Source organism: Dreissena polymorpha, chromosome 3, assembly GCF_020536995.1.
Source record: "Dreissena polymorpha isolate Duluth1 chromosome 3, UMN_Dpol_1.0, whole genome shotgun sequence".
NCBI lineage: Eukaryota > Metazoa > Mollusca > Bivalvia > Myida > Dreissenidae > Dreissena > Dreissena polymorpha.
Window position 1 is genome coordinate 137,670,849 of NC_068357.1, and position 11,265 is coordinate 137,682,113.

Consider the following 11,265-nt stretch of genomic DNA (forward strand, 5'->3'; position numbering starts at 1 on the left):
ATAGCAAGATTTTTCTGGCTCTTAAAAGAATCGACCATTTGGCCATACTCGCAATGTTGAAACTTGAATGGATGTATCACATATCGTAAAGCAAATTATATTAAATATCCCAATATTCGACCAAATTATCTTTGGTAACATTCAATAGTTTTTAAGATAAGAGCAGGTGGATACATGTTTTTGTCAAAAACAACCGCTAGGGAATTTTTAGAAATATAGCTAGTGTGTGCGCAACAGACAAAGTGTATTGTGTACACACCGTTCTTACTGACCTGTGTACTAACGCGATAGGAATTGTGGGTAGCACTTCTTTTACGAGTGAAAAGTGAAAGCGAAAGTAGGTCAGGTAATCATGCTTCTGATAATCGCTCTCAGTCCTAATAGAGATTAAAATGTACATTTAAACATAATTAAATAACATTTCTTTAAACAACATTCCGTTTTAAGCACACAATAAAAAACGATTTTTCTGTCATAATTAACATTTTCGTTCCTACGCAGAACTGCTTTGGCGGAAGCATAATTCCCGAAACCAGGGGAATATGATGCGCCTTAGTATAGAGGTGACAATAACATAGTGACGTCACCATCTATGTATAGAAAAGACAAAGTTAAATTAAAAAAAATGCTTGATAAGATTGGGAACTTTTCTTTAAAAAAATGCACGCAGGTTTTATTTTAATGACATCACCATTCACAAGGGTAGATGATATAATACTTATACACTCTTTGTTACTTTTATTGCAACATGTTAATACAGTGACCATTGAAAAACCAGCAGCACGTAGATGAGCATCTTACAGTGTAAAACGTGCAAGGAATGCTGCTCGAAGGGCTGATAAGAAGATTAGTATGTTTCACAACGAAAAAATAGCAATCCATGTTTTATTTACAGAGACTGGTGGACATTTTTGAAACCATTTCGTACATGAAAAGCATGGTCATCTTATTCTCATGAAGAAAAGTTTAATTTTATATAGCAATACAATGCGTGTGATTGCCTAAATTTCACTCACTAAAAAAGTGTGTATAGTTTCCATATTCTGACGAATTTGCCTATAAAACAATTCCTTGGTTTGTTACTGCCCCATGTCATTCTAATTTACTGTTAAACTTGTAAGCATTTGTCAATTATAATGCAGCTAACAACGTTTTCTACTTTGTTTCCAGTTACTCTTGCTAAGAAACATTCCAGTTACTCTTGCTAAGAAACATTCTGCAACTCCTGAAACCAGACATGGGAACATCACTTTAATATCTTTAATAGGTATCTAACTGTTTTTATGCCCCCGAATGAGGGCATATAGTAATCGGACTGTCTGTCCGTCTGTCCGTCTGTCCGTCACACTTTTTTGAAAAATTCTCATAACTTTTATTTCGCTTCAGATGTAACCTTCATATTTAGTATACATGTGTATATGTACAAGGCCTTTCCATACGCACACAAATGTTCACCCCTTTGACCTTGACTTAGGGTCCGCGTTTAGGTTTCAAAATCTGCGTTTAGGTTTTGAAAAATGCTCATAACTTCTATCAAAGCGTTTTTCGAGCGCATTATGTTATCCTGTGGAGACAGCTCTTGTTTTGTACGTGTGTGGTGGTTGTAAGACCGTATTACCAAAGTATCACAGGGATGTTCTCTTTGTATCATTGTCATACAATTTGCTTATCATTTTCAGTCTCTTAGATTATGAATGATTCATATTGATGTTTACAGGCTGCCAATATGCAAGACTGTTGAAAAGAAGCTTCAATTACCAATAGGGTAGGTTAAAAAACAACAGGGAAATGTCTGAAGGAGATTAAAGAAAGATCTCCTATTCTTTCCAGAGGTCAGATCATCATGAAGCTGTCACATTTAAGAAAAGGTTAGTGAATTACAAACACATCTTCTATTGTACAGACAAGTTACTTATGTGTTGGGAGATAAATAATCGAAAACTATCAAACAAGTCGTGTCTGTTTTGGCTAACGATGTTGATGTATAAATGAATGTCATAAAAAATGGTTATTCTGAACAAGGTTTATTTTTGACGTCTTGTTTTCGATATCTTGATTACATATCTACCTATGCCATATCACGTATGGCTTTTTAAATTAGACCTTTAAATACCAGTAAAAAAAATTATATTAGCTCTTTTAGGACAACTCCCAGTGCTATTAAGGGCTTCACAAAGGAATTTAACAGTGAATGGATATTAATAATATCCATATGATAATATGTTCAACTTACTTTCAACTGACCTATCGTCTGTACATTCCAGCCCAACCAGACAACACGCCGAAGCATTCCAGGAGTGGGAGGCTAATAAAGCCAAAGTTAAAAGGACCAGACTTTGTCTAACTATAGACATTCTGCGATGTTGAAATACATTTAAAAACACCAGTTTGAATCATCATCCTCATTGAATGTTTCCTTTTTGCCTTGTTAACAAATGTGTTATATCTTTGTTCAATTTAAATAAGTTAATATTACTAGTCCAAAAGAGCAGATTCATCTTAAAACGTTGAGAATCTATTGACACAATGGTTGTGTTGGCAATAGTACTTTCATTTACAAATATAATGACAATAGTTAAAATAATTAACATTTTTAACTAAGCTTCATTGTAGAATTGTTGTAGTTTTGAGACTTGTCAGTTGTTTATAGTAGATTTTTATGAACAAATATGTTGCACAATATCTGATTGTTTATGGTGGAAAAGTGAACAAATATTTAAGACATAAATTTCTAAACAATAGATTGTAACCATGTTACAGTCCATTAAATCTATTTCAGATGCTGAGTTTCAGTACAGTTCTTTAATTTCTTTCTGTTGAATGGGTTATAAGAAACACATATTTTGGCTCATCTGAGCACATTATTCTCATAGTGAGCTTTTGTGAGCGCATTTTGTGTTTCATGCGGTGCCAATGTGTACACGCTTGATACCACATTTATCATCCAATCTTCGTTATACTAAATAAGGATTTTGTCCCACATATATCCAGTACAAGATTGTAACTGGTTTGTGTGAGGTCAATCTTGATAACATCTACTCCAAGTTCAAATCTGGGTAAGATGTGTCCTGAATAAAGATCACATGTTAAAATTTTATTTAAAATAAAACGTGACTTCTTTTGATGCCGCATTTATGCTTCAGTCTTGATTAAATGTTATATTTCACAATACCTAGTCTAAGTTATGTGTGTCCACTAAGTCCAGTTAAGATTATTGGTTCACCTTGAACTCATGACAGCGAATCAGGGATATCATGGCCAACTTGTCTTGACATACTAAAATATTTGCAAGCTTTATTACTTTTCATGACCTAATTGAAATAAATATAAAATTCAAATGCTTTATAGTTAGAATTTCTCCCTCCTTTGAATAAAACATAAGACACTGTTGGTTTATCAGTTTTATTTCAGCCTATTTCAAAATAGGGTAACAGGAATATATACAAATCATCAACACAGTTCTTGTGATTCCTTCATGAGATAAAACGAGAAGATTTAAGTCTAGCACACAAATGTGTTTTAATATCCAAAGAAAAAAATGGTTATAATACATGAGAAAACATAAGAATGAATCCCTCATACATTATGATAAAAAATAAATCTTGTTGAAATTTGACAGGTGACTATTTTGTTTTGTTCACAAAAGAAAGAAACAAAAACAAGACTTTTGCCAAGCAATATAAGTTCCCTACCGTTGAAACAACACCATTTTCAAAATTTTATTTTCTCTATCAATTTGTTGCCATAGCAAACAGAATTCTTGACGTAGGAACAAAATGAAATTGCGTGCATAATGTCCATATTGCCATCTGTCCATGTTTCAAGTTTCATGAAAAAATATTTTGAACTTTTTAAGTTATCGCATAATCTAGAAATGTGTGACAGACTGACTGACAGACAGGGCGCAAACCACAAGTCCCCTCTGGTTTCACCGGTAGGGGACAATAAATTGCTATATATCTAGACAAAGAAGAATAAATCCTTCTTAAAGAATGTTACTACATGTATATGACGCTTGTCTTCATTTGAATAACATTTTGACTACATTTCTATGTACATTGTATATTTTAAAACATCAACAGTTTTAATAAATTTTGTTATCCACGAATTAATACTTCATATGATATGATAAACTTTTAAGCTTGTTTACATTTGAATAATATATGTGTTTATTTCAATCTAATGCGCAAGATTTAATCAGTTGAATAAGCACATTACAACAAAGATGATATTAGAGAATTACATATCAACCGAGATACATTAACAAAATCAAAACCAAATTATAATATATTTAGACTCTTATAACAGACACTGAATACAATTATACAATTATGACTAGATTGAATTGTACCCCCCCCCCACAAAAAAAGTAATATATTTAGACACAACACTTTATTCGAAGAACATTATGACTAGAATCAGTGGTGAAATGATGAAATAAAGTGTTATAAAAAAACACAACAAACTATAAATATATATGCCACAAAATAACTTAATCATGAACGGTTACATTTGTTTCTAACATCGATCAACCAGCCCATAGGTAGTGCCATCATCATTGTCTGACTCTGAGTCGGAGTCAGCACAGGGCACCAATTATACAGCCTTGTGGACCTTTTTTCTTTGTCGGTACAAATAATTCTCTAACTGGCGTTGGTTGGGTTGACATGCAGCGCCAAATCCAGTTGTATTTAGGAATGCCTGACTTTAAAGCGACCTATGGAGCCCGACAACTTGTAGCGCAAGTTTTCTTGCTGTTGTGGCCTGAATGTCCACATCTTTGAGTCGTTCCTTCATCTGGAATTAACACATTCTGTGAGACAACTTTTTACTATCCTGGAAAAAACGCATTTTGAAATATTTTGTTTAGGTCAGGATTGAGTCTCGAGTTAATTGCATAGCAATGTTGCATACATATTTTATTAAATACTTCCTCAGTCTATTAATGATTTACAAAATATAATTTCAAATTTCCATTTGTTGAACTATGAGGAGACAGTTCTTAATACAATCCGCTATTTCACATTGGCCAATTAGGCTTCGGAGGACACCACTCAACTATAACAGGGACGTGCTGCCCTGTTATCTCAACTTGCCACATCCCCACCGTCTCTACCCTCATAGACATCTTCACTTTGAAGGAGCATCTATGCCCCTCCTTTGCCCTCTTTGTTGTATTGTCACGGCCTAATAAATAAAACCAGCTTTCACTGTTCGACTGAGAAATTGTTGAACATTAGTTGTCACCTCAACACAAAACAAATGTTACGGAATATGTATTTCATTTAGAGTTACGTTGATTTTGCACTGACCTGAACTTGTATTGCCAAGCATGAACTACATATTTAGTTATATATTTATTTATATATATTTTTAGTATATAGGAATATATATTAAGTGTTATCTGATATAAATTCTTATATCTGAAGTCTTCCAAAATATAAATTTGGCAATCCATGACAGCATAGTGCAAATGCCCAAAATGTGTTTTGGTGCAACCTCGCATACAATGGTCAAAGTTAAATTAGTTTATAGCGCTATCATATAATAAATAACAGGTAATGAAAATAATTTCCACATTTTTAAAATGCCCTCTTGAAAATTTATTATTTTTTCCTTACAGATGATGATATAATCTCATGGCAAACAAGAAATGTTCCATTTATCTTTGTGGTTTATTTTCTAATTTTACATTAATATAGATTTTACCAGTGATGATATAGTTTCAAAGCAGAACTTTACCGAAATGAATTTTACCTTCAATATTTATATTTATTTATTATTGTATATATATTTACTTATTATTGTCTCATCCACATGTACTTTATTACAAAACATAATATCTACAACATTATAAAATAAGTACACATGTCCATTCATTATAGAATTATATGAGACAGTACATCACATAGGCAATATAAATACAATGCTAATATCACCTAATATCTATCAACATTAGAGACATGCAACATATTTGACGTGATGCAAGATAAGTAACATATCTACAAGATCAAACATTAACAAAAAACACAAACAAACAGATTCATTCCTTTAAAAAAGCATGTTCATAAGATGCATCAGATATCTACAATAAAACACCAGATAAGTAAGAAGAGGGTAAAATCAGTTAGTTTCACAGTGGATCATAAAATGCATCAGATATCTACAATAAAACACTAGAAACCAATAATTAAAAAAGGTAAAATCAGTTAGTTTCACAATATATATGTTCTTTGCGTTTTTCTAATATCAGAAAGCAGGTTTTGGCAGCTAATTTAACAATATTATTGTCTAACAAGATCATTTTTAACTTATCATCTATATCAAAATTTTCAAAGCCTTGAAACTGAGATAGTAGTTCAGTCATGAGTTCTCGTCTAACCCCGTTATATAATGGGCAATCAAGCAGTACATGTTTTTCATTTTCCACAACACTTATACCTATACTTTTACAATAGTTACATGTTCTTAATTCCTGAGGTGTATTTGTATATTTTCCAATTTCTTTATTTATTGGAGCTGCACCACTTCTTCAAGGCAACTGCCTAACCCACCACAGAGGCGTTCACAGTTGCCTGCCCCGTTACACACAAGGGTTTCCCTGGCTACAACCCTGCTGCCGGTCATTTTAATCCCTGCCAATCAATATTTTAATGATAATTCATAGTTTCATTGATAGAGTACGTTACATATATATATATATATATGACACTTGGCAAGTGGAACAGTACTATTAGTTGCCTTTAAACAAACGCTTCCTGGCACAATACAGACATTCTAAAACATGAACAAGAGTTAAGAGTCAGTGTGATCTAAAAAGTCAAGTTCTATTTTGATTTGACACAGATGCTGAATGCCCTAAATAAGTACATAATATTTATCCAAACAAATGTTCACCAATTAAAAATGATTAAACTAGTGTTGCCATGTATTGGAGCACATGACCCTCTGATGCATAACCGTTCCGTGAATTTGATTCATAGCAATTGAAGAGACAATGACTTGTTTTTGCTTCTTATAAAATATATGAGCATTTTCAGAGAGGCACAACCAATGTGCAGGTGAGTGTGTCATTTAGACCAGCCCTCAGAGAAGAAATTGTATATCTGGAAATCTAGAACAGGTTATGCCTACACCCCCTCTGGATCCGCTCATACTCGTATCAAATATAATGTAACTATTTTACCTTCAACCATTTGGAACTTGTCGTCAAGGAAGTAACTTCAACAACACCTTTGGCCACCTCGCATCCCTTTCTTACCATTACTTCTTTATTAAAAGCAACAATGGATTCAAGATATGCTGAGAGTCTTTCTTGTTCCACAAATTCACCCATTATATGTTGTTGTGTAAGTAAAGCTCGACGACCGAATAACAAAAATTTGAATCTGCGCGCTTCGAGAGGTGTAGCAGTAAACAAGTGTATTCGATTTACAACTTCCGGTTTTGCGACATTACGAAAACAACTTCTAGGTTACAATATACTAAATAATTTTAGTGTGCAATGCTATACTCTCTAAAACATGAACATCATTTATAAGAAGACACAATTCTCTGTAGGGGCACTTGCCATGACTTCATTTTAGAATGTTTCTTTGTGCATGTGGCAGGGAAAACATTGTTGTTTAACAGAAATGCACTCTTTTGCTTGAAGGTTGGAGACTACATGAGACTTTGACAGATGGCGGGAAACCACTATCCACTGGTACACAGCCGGTAAATAGATGGCCGTAAAACAGTGACCGTTGATTCGCGTCGAGTTCTTTCTTGCATAAAGCATGACCTATCTTTTTTTGTTTAAATCATTGCGGTTTGGAATGCTCTTCGAGAAAAGGTATGGTTATGGGGGTCTCTATGCGCAAACGTTTGACTTCATTTTTTTGTTAAAGTTATTGCTTTTGCATTGAATTTGTGTAGGAAATCTTTAAGTCTATTGTGACCTTCTATTTAAAAAAACTGCATCAACATGCTTATGAATATGAGTTTCGATAATATAGTGGCCATTTAAAAGAAAATTGACATAAATTTGAACATTATTAATTTGCAAATAATAGCCGACAGCGACCGATTTAGCGATAAAATTCCCGGGTACGTTTAAGTGTGTTTACCGTACCCGGGGTACAAGTAAGTATACTTAATTGTACCCGGGGTACATGTAAGTAGTACCCGAGCCGACAATGACCAATCGAGCCTTACTATGTATTACCGTATACACTTAATGAACAAGTTTAACGCTGATGAGTAACAAACTAGAATAAACGTTTTAAAGCAATGGTACCTGGACCCTGGACATCGGCAAAATTATAGTTTATACAATTTCATATAGTATTGTAAAGCCCAAACGTTAATGTAAAGTTAAGGGTATAGCTTATACTTCATATTGTTTTATATAGTGCTCGATGTTTGACTTAATTACATGTTATTGATTTATTAATTACTGTTCCAAAGCAAGCAATATATTTATTGTTCGTAACAATTGCTAATTATGAAGTTTGATGAAAATTATACGTTCACATTGCTTTTATGTTGTTGTTGTTTTTTTTCAAATAAATACATTGTCGAGAGCTACACTTTAAACCCAAATCTATTGTCGTACGCTGTACTTAAATTTATATTTTAAGCCTTATAAGAACTGATGTAAATTGACTTTTATATAATCTATAATGAAATCTCGGCACCGATTGTGATAATCGAGCGAGTCAATAAATATAATGTTTATATAGTTGTTAAAAGCGTTTTAGTCACGTTCATAGAACATTGATTTTTGTTCTCAAGAGCTTGTGAAAAGTGTTTCCCTTAGAAAAGATACACTTTCTTGTAGCGAATCAATAATTGATAATTGTTATTAGACATAATACACATACTGTTGAATGTTACATGTATGTATTATTTATGGGTTTGTTTACTTGTTTAAAATTGTTCACAATATGAAAAACAATCTTAGGTTCTTATTCTTCATTTTTGCCAACGATTAAAAACAAAATAAATGGGTTGATTCTTGAGCTAATGGCTTATTTGTATCAAAGAGAAAAATGCTCAAGGGGGTCAATCAGGATTTATTTCCCCAAAACAGACGCGCCACTCGACTTCGGTTTTATCGAAACAAATTTGTAAATGGGAACACACATTTTATTTCAATTTTTAAACATCGATTTTCGTAATATTCAGATAAAAACGAAATATGACGAGGAAAATGAGGTTCGTAATTTGTTTTATAATTAAAAAGGATTTTTGTATTTGTTTTGGTATTGGTTATTTGAACATCGGTATACGAAGTAATACATGTGTTGAATTTCGAAAAACTGTATAAGCACGGACTCAAACAACACACACATTTTATATCGCGTGATTTAAAGAGCATGCCAGTCGTGAAATAGATGAAACAGTCAAAACTCCACGATAATTCAAGATATGGGTGTCGCATGTTAGGTTTGTTTCAAACCGAAAGCAGTCTGCAGCGCTAAGCATGTTTTGTGTGAATGAAAATATATTTTAACATATATATCCAAAACAGGTATAAATTAAACATTAATTGATTATAAAATAATGAGTTAGATAATATGTTATTTTAACACTCAATACCACTTGCGTCGCATTAATTAAATACTATGAATTTATATACAAAATCTTGATATCAAATCGATTTTTATGGTGTTGCTTGAGAACATGTTCTGCAAAATTGTATTTAAATAAATCCATGATTCTCAAACATATTTGGACCTCATGTGTGTATGGTTGCACTTGGCTGCTTCAGTACGGTGAAAGATGCAAATGTCATTGAGTTTGTATAAATTTCTTCCCTTTAGACAATTTTATTGTAAACATGCGTTCAACTATTTAGTTGCAATTGAAAAAGAAAGGATGTGCAATTAGAAAATTGGCGACTGGTTGAGTGTGTGTATTTATGTATTTGAACACGAGCTCTAGCGAAACGTTCAATACACGTACTACACAGGTGTCGTATTAGACGAAGTTTACCGGACGTCAAAATTATCCTATTCAAATATCATAAATTATGTTTTGACTATCTGTGTGACTAGTTGAAATAGAAGACACGACATGCAACCCTGTGTTTTATACAGGAACTTGGAACTATTTGTAAATGGGTGAAGTCTGGAATCAAAAATAAACACACTAAAACTTAAGAATATTATTCTTTTAAACAAAAGGCTAATTTGGGACGACAATTTACGCACGTGCGTAAAGCCCTGTTCTCCAAGAATGAGGTTCGTGGTGTTACTGTTTGCCTGCCATTTGGTTAAAATTATGCTTACATTCAAATCATATGCTTACACTTTGTTATAAACAACTTGTATTTATTCAAAAACAAATCTAAAAATGAGCTTCATTGTTTTATATTACCAGGATATAGTATATTGTTAGTTTTGAGTTGCAAACGTTTTTTGTTATATTTAAAAATTAGCCTATACGATATTAAAACGTGTTTCCGTTCTTTTGACTATTTAAATGCTGCAATCTTGCTTGTCGGTGCAGGCCAGCATTTCTTAAGACTATTTTCACGGAATCATCTTACGCTTCAATTTTTGAAACATTTGTATGAAACATTTCATTTTTCATAATACAATTAAGTGTACAAACATTTCATTTTTCATAATAAAATTTAGTGTACAAACATTTTATGCTCAAAATTGTTCAAGCTTAAATAAAAATATGTGAACTAAACGAAATTTAAAAAAAGTTCAACAAAACGAACTATAAAACAGAAATATGAATCGATGACAACGTGACTTTATGCACTTTTTTCTTATACCAGACTTAAAAATATTTGTTAGAAATCGGGAATAGCTTTAATCAGACAAACAGTTTCGCATCTCGTGAGCACTGTATATCACCGCAATGGACGTAAACTCAATCTTGGTAACCTTTAATCATCAACATTTCAAGAGATTGAAAATGTTGCGATATATCTTATTAACACCAACGATGACTTAGATGATCAGAGTCAAAGAGGGCATCGAAATCCCGGTTTAGTGAACCACTCTTGGGAAAACATAACATAACTATAGCCTTTAGTTAAGTTACTTGTATATGACAATATTAAAGAGATAAAACGTTTACATTCGATATTATACTGATGAGATATAAAAGATATACGCCAAAGAATAAATATAATTGAGTGTTATATATTGTTCTCACTGTTCAACATTTCGAACGGTGTGTTCTAAGTACACTAGTAGTTGTGCAATAACTACTGAAAATTTTACATCGCATTGTGGTTGCAAAGAATCATTGAGTTTTGGATGT

General features: G+C 32.7%; 1 long non-coding RNA gene across 1 annotated transcript; it reads left to right on the top strand.

Annotated features, from left to right (window-relative positions):
- The first annotated feature begins 383 nt into the window (after positions 1–383).
- On the top strand, positions 384–3,269 carry LOC127871634 (uncharacterized). The gene is made up of 3 exons (XR_008045480.1): positions 384–1,267; positions 1,718–1,868; positions 2,265–3,269. It is a non-coding gene; the product is annotated as an uncharacterized LOC127871634 (long non-coding RNA).
- The last annotated feature ends 7,996 nt before the right edge of the window (positions 3,270–11,265 follow it).